This window comes from Homalodisca vitripennis, chromosome 4 (assembly GCF_021130785.1).
Source record: "Homalodisca vitripennis isolate AUS2020 chromosome 4, UT_GWSS_2.1, whole genome shotgun sequence".
Classification (NCBI taxonomy): Eukaryota; Metazoa; Arthropoda; class Insecta; order Hemiptera; family Cicadellidae; genus Homalodisca; species Homalodisca vitripennis.
The window spans coordinates 48,004,829-48,017,334 of NC_060210.1; the positions used below are offsets into that span (position 1 = coordinate 48,004,829).

Below are 12,506 nucleotides of genomic sequence, written 5' to 3' on the forward strand. Positions count from 1 at the left end.
GTATAGTGGGACCATACTTTTTTGAAGGCAACAATGGAGAGACTCTTACTATAAATCAGTATTGATATAGGGCCATTATTGATTGTTTTGTGAGAGACCTCAGGCGATTTTGTCGACATTTACCAAGTTTATTACCACGCTTCTGGTAAACTATGTGTACAATTGATTGTCGATAATTTTATTTCTTGTTATATCGATTAAAGCTTTTTAATTCAACATTTTAAGAACCCCTATGCACTTATGTTTAATGTCTGTGTAATATAGTGTGTATCAAAATGAATGACCTGATTTTAAAACTCAATATCTATTGCTAAAATGTACTACAAAAATAATATTTATTGAAAAATACTCACAAAATCTTAAATTTTTAGGTATGTTATTACAAATTTTCTATATATGTCACCAGCAGCAGCACGAACAACATCCATACGATAGCTAAATTCCTCATAAACCTTACACAACGTACCTGCGTTCACAGACCTTATTGCGACAGTTATTCTGTTCTAAGGACAGGATAAACACTTTTTCCTTCACATATCTCCACAAGAAAAAGTCGTATGGGGTCAAGTCTGACGATCTTGGGAGGCCAAGAATGAAGGGCATTGTCTCGAGGTCCCTATCCAGCGGTGGGGCAGAGTGTTGTTGAGAAGCTGCCGGGCATTGTTGTGCCAGTGAGGCGGAGCTCCATCCTGTTGGAAAATGAACCTAAAACTTTAAGATTTTGTGAGTATTTTGCAATAAATATTATTTTTGTAGTACATTTTTAGCAATAGATATTGAGTTTTAAAATCAGGTCATTCAATTTTATACACGCGTTATATTACGAAATTAATATATAACGTAAATTAACAATAATTAATAATAACTTAATAATATAAAATTTATAGTGTAAATTAGTGATCAAATGAGAATTATATATAGTTTAAATATGCTGTAAATAATAATTTTTTAATAGAAACCACTTTAAGTATCCATTACTGTTTATTATTCTGAACATTGGTCTCCAATATACACACCTATGTAACCCTGCGGTGCTCGCGCGGGCTACATGTGTAGCCCAGTGTAATTTGTTCACCTACTACTAGGAGCGATGTGTTCCTAGGAGGGTCGGAGTCTCAGTACCTTCAAACCAATAGCTGCTCAGATCCAGTCAGTGTGCTTTTTCACTGCATAGAGTAAAGGTGTCCCGCGTGGTTTTACTTTAAAGTGATCTGGGCTACAACTGTAGCCCGCGCGAGTGTTTTTTGCGTCATGAGTAATCCGAAGCGTGCCAGATTGACCAAACGAGATATTCTTGATGAGTTTGACAATCCTTTAAGTTCTGATGAGGAGAATTGCGTTGCCGTGGACAGTGATGATAGAGAAGTAGATCATGTGGAAGAAGAAATCAATTTACCCGATGAAGAAGATGCAGAAATGGCGCCTACTTCCCCTTCCAGTCCACAGGACATGAGTGAGTGTGATGATAAAGATAATACTCCTTTAGGTAATGTTTTTTATTCAAAGGACAAACTGAAGAGAGTGATGAAGTGGAATAAGTGTCCTCTTGATTCCATCTAACATTCGTACAAGGGCATCAAACATTGTGTTGCGATTGCCCGGGCCTAGAGGTGAGGCTCGGAAAACTAAAACTGAGATTGATTGTTTAATTTATATTTTGATGATGATGTTATAGAAATAGCTATTAAATGGAACTAACATTTACATATTAGGTATAAAAGACCAATTTGAGCGTGAAAAGAGATGCAAGACCAATATATAAGACTGGAAATTCGTGCTTTTATAGGAATTCTACTTCTATCTGGTTGTTTGGGGCAGTTGAAGTAAACACACAAAGCATATTTGAGACAATAATCGTGGAAGTGGCGTAGAATCGTGTTATTTGACAATGAGTGAAAATTGTTTTCATTTTCTAATGAGGTGTATGCGATTCGATGATATTCGAGATCGTCCACAAAGAAAAGTTGTAGATAATCTAGCACCTGTTAGATCTTTTTTGAGCTGATTGTGCAGAGAATTTAGGACGTTCTTCACACACAGTGAGTATTGCACTGTTGACGAACAATTGTTTCAAGTTTAGAGGCAACTGCCAAATTCAAGATTTAACATTCCAAGTAAACCAGGAAAATATGGGATCAAGGTTTTTGCCTTTGTTTGTGCAAAAACCTTGTATGTGTGTAATTTAGAAGTTTATGTGGCTAAGCAGCAGCCTCCAGGACCTTTCAATGTGTCACAGTCTGCAGAGGACGTAACAATTCGAATTTGTGAGCTAGTTACAGGAACAAAATCGGAATTTTACAATGGACAACTGGTTTTACTACAATACCTTTGGCTGAAAAATTATTTGAAGAAAAACAGTTGACTATTGTTGGTACGATGAGGTCTAACATAATTGGCATACCCGAAGATACTAAGGCAAATAAAAGCCGAGAACTATATTCCTCAATTTTGCACACCACAAAAAAAAATACTCTTGTATCTTATTTCCCGAAGAAAAAATAAGGCAGTCGTCCTACTCTCGATAATGCACAGTGACCAAACTATTGATCTAGACAGTAGGGAGTTGAAAAAGCCAGAAATAGTTACATTCTACAATCGTACATAGGTTGGAGTCGATGTAGTTGACAAAATTTGTGTGCTAAGTATGATATATCAAGAAACACCAAACGCTGGCCTGTGGTAATTTTTTGTGGGTGAATAATGCAGCAATAAATGCTTCACGCATCTACAAGTTCAACAATATGGACACTTCAATGCCTAGAAGGGAATTTTCTAGACCATCTTGCTTGGGAACATTTTCATCCCCCAGATCAGAAAACGCCTGGAATCCTCAGTGTTACCCACTGAAATGAAAATTCGAGCTAGCCGAATTTTGGGAATAGAAGAACCTAGACGTCAACCTATCCCACAAGAACAACAGAGGTTTATGTTATAGTCTACAACAAATGAACCTTATAATGTAAATTCAAAAGTTTTTGTAAAATGAAAAAGATTCAGAAATGTACATATAATGGTAAGATATTGACTTTTATGTAAATAAGCAATTTAAAACTAATTTATATATTTTTATTGATTTTGTAATAACATGTTTACAAGTGAAGTATTTTTCCATCATTCGTGTCCTGAACTTTTTTTAAGTTTTTACGACCTTAAAGATAAGCAATTTTCAAAACCAACAAAATACAAAATAACGTAACTTTACAATTTTATTTTTTTATTTAAAAAATTGTTGTTGTGCAATACATTGAAATATTAATTTTAAGTAAGAATATATGTTGGAAATAATAAAAAAATATCTAAAACAGTGCCAAAGTTAAATTTCCCTGTACAAAAAACAAAAAAAAGTCGTGGGCTACAACTGTAGCCCATGCGAGTATTGGCGTAACAAAACATCACGCGAGTAGCGCAGGGTTAATAGAATCTTAGCACTTCATAAATGTGATCTTAAATTTCCCTGGTCAATTGAAGTTAACGTTCCGATGGAGTCATTATTATAATTGTCAATATGTTAATATTAACAATAAGTTCTCAGAGCAATAACTATTAATATAGAGAAATGTATGCTTGTGAACACGGATCGTAATTTTGCTTCGTACAAGTTGATGGTAAGGACCCTTGAAGTCATTTCACCATAAAGCGATTTTTATTATAGAGAGCACAAGATGTCCTGACCAGTCTAGCCCATAAAATATCTTTGATGCTTGGATCTCAATATCCTGATACCCCGGATACCCTATAAAGTGCTTGATAGACGATAATACTTCCAGTACTAATTCACTGAGATGGGAAGAGTTCCAGGAACAAAGATATCTTCCAATTATTATTGATGTACATATCAGTACATCTGTAAAGTTGAGAACACTTAATTTATAGTATTATACCATAATGTTACAGAAATATGTTACATAGTGTATAAGATATTGATTAAAAATTATGGTTGCCTGTATAGTCGGTTTTACGGGCGAAGATTTTACGTGACAACGTCTTTTTCTCGGTAGAATATTTATTGATATGAATATTATTAAATTGCACAATAGGAACAAGGAATTGAATGAAAATAAGAATTGCACAAATTTTAACTATAGAAATATATTTTGTTTACTAAAACATTGTACATAATTTGAAATTAATTAAAATTTGTTATTGTAAATGGTAAAGTTGAATAAAACATTTACTAAAATTGGAATTTGAAATTCTTGCTAAACACAGTTAAATTCTAACTCCGCGCGTGGTGATTGGTCGGTTTAGTTCGTTTGTTTGGTCGCACTGTTATGACAGGTTAGAGGTTATAATTTGTTATTTTAAATGTTTGACTAGCAATACTCGCTGTTTCTTCTCAATCGACTGAATTACGATTGATTGCAGAGTGATTTAAACTAATAATTTACTTAACACTATCAACATTTGTCAATAGTATGACATAACCTATAAACTCAGTTTCTCAACTTTTGTGTCAATCTAACAATTAATCAATCAATCATAGTTTACGATAATGAAATATCAGTGTACAATTATTTACCTTTATTGTTGTAGTTGTTGTAAATGACGAATCTAAGCACTCCACATTTTCACGAATAAACATAGTTATCTGCTTTATCCCGTGCGGATCCCGTGCGGCGGACCCACTGGACGGGCATCGTAACGTTACCGAGCGTTACAATTTTTCATGAGTGACTCCGAGCCGCAACCTAATTTAAGACGTTGTCACGTCAAAAACATCAACTGAACAAATAACTTTCTATTACTTAATTTATGTATACTATGTACACAAAAGCACAATAAAAGTTTGCTGTTAAATTTAATAGCATATTTGTGTTAATTATATGCAATGCAAAATGTTAGTTGATCACAATTATTATGCTTGACAACACTTAAAATTTAAGCATAATATGTATATAATGCTTAATATGTATATATGTGTATAATATAGGTTGAAGAAAACTGTTAGTATTAGTTATTTGATTATAAATATAGTAATAGGATGGCTGATAGCATGTGATAATTAATCTATGGCAGGAGATAACTGTCAGGAGTGATTGTGAGCTGGCCAGATTGTGATGTTTAGGGATTGATTACTGTACTGATCATTGCGCTGTAATGTTATATGCAATCCCACAATAATTTCGGAAACAAACATTTCAAATACAAGAACATCTTAAATACCATTAAGATTTTTATCATGATAAATAGCTAAATGACTTATTTCCTATTTACTAAGGATTTATTATGTCAAAACCCCTTAAAAACGTAATTCACACTTCTTCACATATTGAAGTAAGGTCCTCAAATATTAAGTAAGTCTTTCGAGCGTTTTGATTTGGCTTCGACAAATGAAAAAATATATACTTCTGTAATTGCCTTTATTACCAAAGACAACGTCTAACGACATGCATAGGAATATTTTGGTTCATCGTCCGTTATCCTTGAAACATTATGATGATAAAAACTAAGAATAGATTCTTTTCATGACATTCCCAATGTATAACCGAAGGGTTCATAAGTTAATAAGAATCATGTATAGAACGGTTCATCCAATCCAACATAGATAGTTGGTGTTTTATGTAAAGGTGTGAGTATGTGCTCCAGAATAGGTGTAATTTTCAAGAAGAGCTGGAGTTTCTAGAATATGTGATCTGGAAGTAGAGCATAAGCAAAGACCTATCATTCTATAGAAATGTCTACAGTCATTTGTTACCTGGCCCAATAAATAAAGCTTTGGTGCTGTTATGGTTAACATACATAAATTAGAACAAATAAACCTGATTGCAACACAATTCACAGCGCCATGAGACTTTCATACATTTGAACACATTGATAGACGCAAATAGTGCATTAGAATGTTTCTTTGATAGTTTGGTCTTGTGTTTAATGGGTATGTAGATATTACCGGCCAAAAGGAAATCTATGGGTGGGTTAATTTTTCAAGGGGTTTGTCATTAGTCATAATTCGATGAATACTATACCTCTCATTGTACAGAATATATGTCTAGTGGTACGCTGCTTGTTATGTTTTTAGCAAAGATTGATAAAGTGTCTTACAACATGCTCATCATTCTACCGAGCTAATATCGTTGGGTTTTCATTAGCGATAAAGCATGTAAATGTAATTTCAGTAGTTCAATTTATGCCACAAGACTTAGTAATGATAACAAGACTTAGTTTAACGATTTTGAAGTGTGTATTATCTAATAACTTTACCAGATATCCAAGGCTCTGAAAGCGGAGCAAAGTAACGTTTATAGTTAAAACAGAAGTGTAATAAACATGTGGATAGCCTGTCTTCCATTGCCATAGTTTATATGGAGGATTTATAAAATCATCAAGCCTACCTAAATTATTGAGAGAAATGTATGAAACCTAAAAATTACACAGAGCCACTCTGGTAGGCTAGAATACTCTGCCATTAATTAAGAATATATCATTGTATCTTGCTGGATATTGTACTCTATTATGATGAAATATTTGGTGTGGATCTGTCTTGAGTCTTCAGAATCTTCTAACAGTCTGATAGAAACTCGCAGGAACAACTGGTGCCTATCAAGATGTTCGTCTTTTCACAACCATACGTACAAGCATATTAACTCTTCACTTTAGAAGCTTAAGTACAGTTACGTTGATCGTAAGCTTCTCCAACCTTTTAGGATTTTTTTAATAACCAGTATTAATGAAATAACCTAAGTAGCTAATGAATGTTAACGGATAATTATTTTAATTAACGGATAATTGTAATAGAGTTTGCCTAAGCAACAATTAAACTACTTTTGTAACGAAATTAATAAAATCAATAAATTGCCCTGTAGAGTTATGGTATATACAGTTAAAGATTAAATAGTAGCTTTGAAACCAAACCAATCAATAAATTTCATTTCATTTCATTTATTGAGTCAACGGTAAACCATTTCGTACGTATCAAGTAATAGATGGCATGCCAGAAAAAAAAAAGAATAAATTAAATTATATTTCATATTCGTAATCAATATATAAGTACAAAGTAAATCAATATAGAAGTTTACGTATTTTGTAAATAATAAATAAATAAATATGTAAAGGAACTTGTTGTTTATATTATAATTGGTTTTATAATGTACAATATTTATTGTATTTATAATTCCTTAAGATTTAATAAAATGCAATAATATACTATTTTAAAGTGTTTTATATTACTATACACTAAAGGCTCTAATAAAATCAATTTTTGCCGAAATATAGTAAAAAGGTTTAGTCCATAAATTATATTTACGGCTTTCTTAAGTTTTATGCACTATTCTTATTTTAAATAATTAAACCCCAAATTACTTTATTATTACTTTACTTATCATGGTGTTGACAGAATACACAGCAATAAAGATGTAAACTAAACAATAAAATAAGGAATAAAAAGGTTGGGTGGACCTGTTTGAGTAAAAAGAACCTCTTGCATCTAACCTTGATGCAATAAAAAGGTAATGGTTAATTCTATTTTTTTACAGAAATCACTTCCAACACGCTAATACCCTGCAGGGATTGTTAAGTAATCTCGTCACGCAACAAACCTCAACCGCAAGAAACGACTACAAAATACGGTGAAATGCGGCGCCCATTGATTGAGATATTCTTCTTCCATTCTCTCGTCGGATATACTGTAGCAAGTGATCTCATTATTTGTGACCATAACAGTTAAAACTGACAGATTGCACTACATTAACATCTGGATTTTTTTATCACTATAGTTGTAACTGAGTAAATAACTATCGACTCGTGGTTACACACTTTAAACATTCTGTATGCAAATCCAATATAATGGTTTCCATTTATGTGATACCCATCATAGATGCAGTGTTTACAACTAGCTATAGATTTTAGTGTATCGGGGGGAAAAAGATTGAACATTCTTTTGAGCGTCCGAAAATGGAAAATACAAAGGAGTTGATGCATGGCAGGGTACTTGTCTTGGAATTGGCAAGCTTTATTGATTTTACCATTCTTACTGGAAGCTTCAATAGCTTTTATTGCATGTTGCTTCCAGACTTTTTATGGGCTTTGGCCATTTGCTTAGATAGAATTTGTTAATAAAAGCTTGTAACATCCCTCAGTGCCATTTTTATTCCACCTTTGATAGTTATTAATTCAAAGAGTTGCACTTGTGTGTAGTGTTGAGTTCACACATGCCACCAGCTGTACATGCAAAGGAAAGCGAATTTATTGTTTCATGAGGAAGGTGATTCCACTGGGAAACCAGAAAAGGCACATACCACCCAGATAGTACCTGTATGTTCGGGTTGCAGTGGATATTTCAGATGGCCCTCCCGTATCCTCAATGGCTCCGAGTTTATATCCACAGGTAACATGTCTTAGATTAGGGATGGGTCACATTATATTACAAAGTTTGATAATCAATTATAAAGTTATTATTAAAGAATACGAAGACATATTTTGGTAAGAAAACAGAAAAACTGACCGATGGTTACGAACAAATATTGATTTTATAATAACAGATTCAGGACATAAAGATGAAAAGTTCTCAAAGAGCGCATATCTTAAAATTAATACAGTTTTTTAGTTTTAAAATGGCTAGTTCTTGCAGTTAGTCTGTAGGGATAACACTAGAAATATAAATCCACTTAGATGAGTGAAATCAGGAACATCAAAAAAGAGGATCCAGATATTTGTGTACATATTACGAGCAAAAAGAACCATATAAAGAAGTTCCCAGGCGTTCTTGGTTGCGAATCATATGATGTCCGAGGATGAAGGAGATCAACATCCTATTTATCAAACAATCTCCGTATAATCTTAACTTTGATCGAATATAAAAACAAATGTTTAAATTTCCTTTCTACTAAACTTGAAGTAATTTTACAGTTCAACCGTTTTGCCTGCTAGTGAGTCTACTTTAGCATTATTATCTTACGATATTTGCTAATTTTTGTTTGTTCCAGTGTCCTTAAACGTGGAAAGATGAAGTATTAATAAACCGGAAATTATAATGTTGACTAACTTATAAGAAATAACTGTAACTAAAACTATGAAATCGCATGTAAAAAATGGTGTGATCTACACGCAAGTTGTATTTATTAGGTATATCGTACATCAATACAATTCACATTTTAATCCGAGGTTGAAATCAATTCACATTGTCAAAGTTATCCTAATCAAGTGTTTGTATAGATTTTTCCATTAAGAATGGGAGATTAAACTGACTAATCAAGCAATCTTGAAGTACTTCCCGTTATATTCGATTGAAAATCAAGGTTACGTGATTTTTAAACTACCTATTGTTCAGACACCAGGTGGACTGAATTATCAGTAAATGTGGGAGTAACTTCTTCAAATCATAATTACTTTTCGAGTATCGTGTGAAGTATTTTTTGTTTTATTTTATATTACATTTTAAAATGAACAATAGCGTGAAACAATACTTTACTGATTGTACCTTTTTTAGGTAACCAAACGTGTTATAAACAAAACACTTTAATTTCCCACAATTATTGAATGCACTTCTGTTCCTTTCATATTGAAATATATTACAAAGAGAACGTTTTAAAATAAATTTGAGACAGAATGATGTGTCTGGAATAACGGACAATAAAGGAATAAAAAAAAGTGTAATTCTTTATTTTATAAACATCTTCAACACGTAAAACATTAGGAATTGCAAAGTGAAATCATTTAAAAACAATCTAGTTAATTACACTTGCCAGAAGGACGAAAAACCCTAAAAGATATTTCAAAAATATCAAATGAATAAAAGCAATACTCATCTTTTAGCGTTTTAAAATAAATTTGAGACAGAATGATGTGTCTGGAATAACGGACAGTAAAAGAATGAAAAAACAGTGTAATTCTTTGCCTTATAAAACATCTTTAACTCGTAAACAATTATCAATTACAAGGTTAAAACATTTAAAAACAATCTAGTTAATTATACTTGTCAGAAGGACGAAAAACCCTAAAAATATTTCAAAAATATGAAATAAATATAAGTAATACTCTAAGCATATCTATTACTTGTTATTAGGTGACATGGGTAGGTATGTACTTACATAATTGTATATGAATCTAATTAAATCTTTACGAGCGCTTACGAGATCTAAGCTTGAATATCTGTCAAAAAGCTAAGGCTCATGTTCTATGATCTGACAAGAATAGTAAATAAGAAATCTTCCATCGCCTGGACATTTTTTGGGCTGAACTGACGAGAAGGATAACATCCCTTGAGTTAGTACCTAAATACAAGATCACGTAAGCATTCATAATGGTAAAACTTTATATATTTTATATGATAATAAACAGCAGACAGGCACAGTTCGTTACTACTTGAACGTTATCCCACAATTTTAATTATTATTTCTGGTTAATTTTGTAATTTCCACACCTCTAATGGCATCAAACGTAATTAAAAAGGTTTCAATTTAATATTTTTCAATATTAAACAAAATATAAGTTGTCTCCTAATTGAAATAGTATAAAGGTATAGAGAGAAATACACTGTTTTATTCGTTTTAGCTTTTGAAAAAATGTAATATTTTGGCCGAGCATTCCTAAACAAAATTATTGCTCATACTCTTGTTATTGAACAACAAAATATCATGAGATAATATCAATAAATGATTTTTCGCAACTCTACAGTATGCTGGATAAAATCACGGAGGAACCATAAAAAAGACTTGTCATAGTAGCTGATGATTTCAACGCCTGGTCTATGGACGAGGACCTACGAGTACGTTCGAGCAACCTCAGTCGTGCAATTGAGGACAGCAGTATGGAGCTATTGGTTACTCTGGACAATAGTACAACAATAATCTATACATTTAGTTAGAGTTTTTACGATTAAAACCTTAGAGTTAAGAGAGATTATAATCTGTATATAAGAATTATCTTTCTTCTACTAGGCACGTTTTGTATTACTTTAAAACACTTTATTCGTGTGACCTTTTATATTGCTACAATGTTTAATCACAACTATGATAAAATATGAAGAAATAACAGTTTTTAATTACCTTAAATTACTGTCATAATATTTTAAAAGTAAGGAATCTCACAATCCTTCGTTTAATTGTCTTCTGAAGTAAAACAGGTATACCATATCTTCAGCCATTTCTATAGAATTTTAATAATTAGTTGTCATAACTGCAAAGTGTAACTGGTATACTTAAGTAAGAGGTAATGTTTACTCATATACCCAGGTGGACACTGAAGTTACAATTTTCAGTGTATGTGATACAATTTAAATGGAGTGGTGGGCACAAATGAACTAGTAGAAATATTTTATTTGTCTATAGTAAAATTTATAAAATTTGTCAAGTCTTTCAATACAAGCCGATACACATAAGTTATTACACGAAACTGGCTGTATTAAGAAAATTAAAGTAGCATCTTTAAATGGAGAGTATTATTAAATCTTATTTTACAATACTGAATACCCTCTATAATACTACAGTAATCACTGGGATACAATGCTTTCTAATACATTCCAAAAAAATACAATTTAGTCTCAAGAAATTTTAGAGTCTAAACGCAATATAAATTCTGCTATAAAGTTATTTATTTTATCACATTTTTTCTCGTGATTCGCAAAGTCTTGATATTTTAAAACAAATTTGTATTAAGGTTGTCAATGTAACATTCGTTTTGTGTAATTACTAAGTTTTGTATAAATTGTAATGTTAGGTTTAATAATTCTAATGTTAACGTACATAAATATAGATCATGCATGATTGGGAAATTCCGAAGTACTCTTTGTTTCAGTAAATATATGAAAGTCAATTTGTTCCACACGATATATAATAATGGGAGGAAATTGTCCAAGATAAACCCATCAAGTGATAATACATTGACAGTATTAAGTACTCGTCCTCTTGACAAAGCGTATAAAATCTGATCTACGAGTTCAGTAAGGAAATCTGACTAGATAGGTTTCAATGGTAAGTGTAAGTAAGATTTAATTATATTTCGAACACGTAATACGTTTATTTAATTCAACTAATGAATTTAAATTTAATTGAGTGTTCTCAATTAAGATAATTAGATTTTATTTTTAACCATGCAGTTTTTCATTTTGTAGGATTTTTTATAAGAGGACATTAAAGAAAAAGAAATGTTTATAACTATTTCTAACAACAACAGAAAGTTTTACTAAATGAAATAACTCATATTCTATAAATGATTTATTAGTGCAACAAGATTTGGTTGGAAAATTAATTTTTGTATGGAATGTTAATTTGTAACATGTTTAGAGTGCAAAAGGAAATTTGAATAATAATAATCTTGCCTAAAGTGTATTAATGTTTGTTTTCCCCAAAAATTTTACAACTAACATATAATAAATATTCGACTGATTATGCCATGCTTGTAGTTTAGCATGATATTCTCGATATATGATGATACAGAAAACGTTGCAAAATACGGCAAGCACTGTTCACACATATTGACCTCTCCACCTGTTGGCACGCTTTATAAGAATAGAGCACAGTAACAGAGTACTAGAAATGAGTTCTTTCATGATTAATATTGCTATAGGTTTTAAG

At 31.8% G+C, this 12,506-nt stretch overlaps 1 protein-coding gene across 2 annotated transcripts in view; it reads left to right on the top strand.

The window, feature by feature from the left end:
- The window catches only part of LOC124359293 (procathepsin L-like), a 32,324-nt gene that overhangs the window by 14,769 nt on the left and 5,049 nt on the right, over positions 1-12,506 (top strand). The window contains exon 1 of one of the 2 annotated variants that reach the window (XM_046811917.1): positions 11,857-11,903. The exons of the other annotated variant lie outside the window; for it this stretch is intronic. The gene's annotated coding sequence lies outside the window, so the exon portion shown is untranslated. Of the gene's footprint in view, positions 1-11,856; positions 11,904-12,506 lie in introns of those variants that run through there. 2 annotated transcript variants of the gene reach the window in all.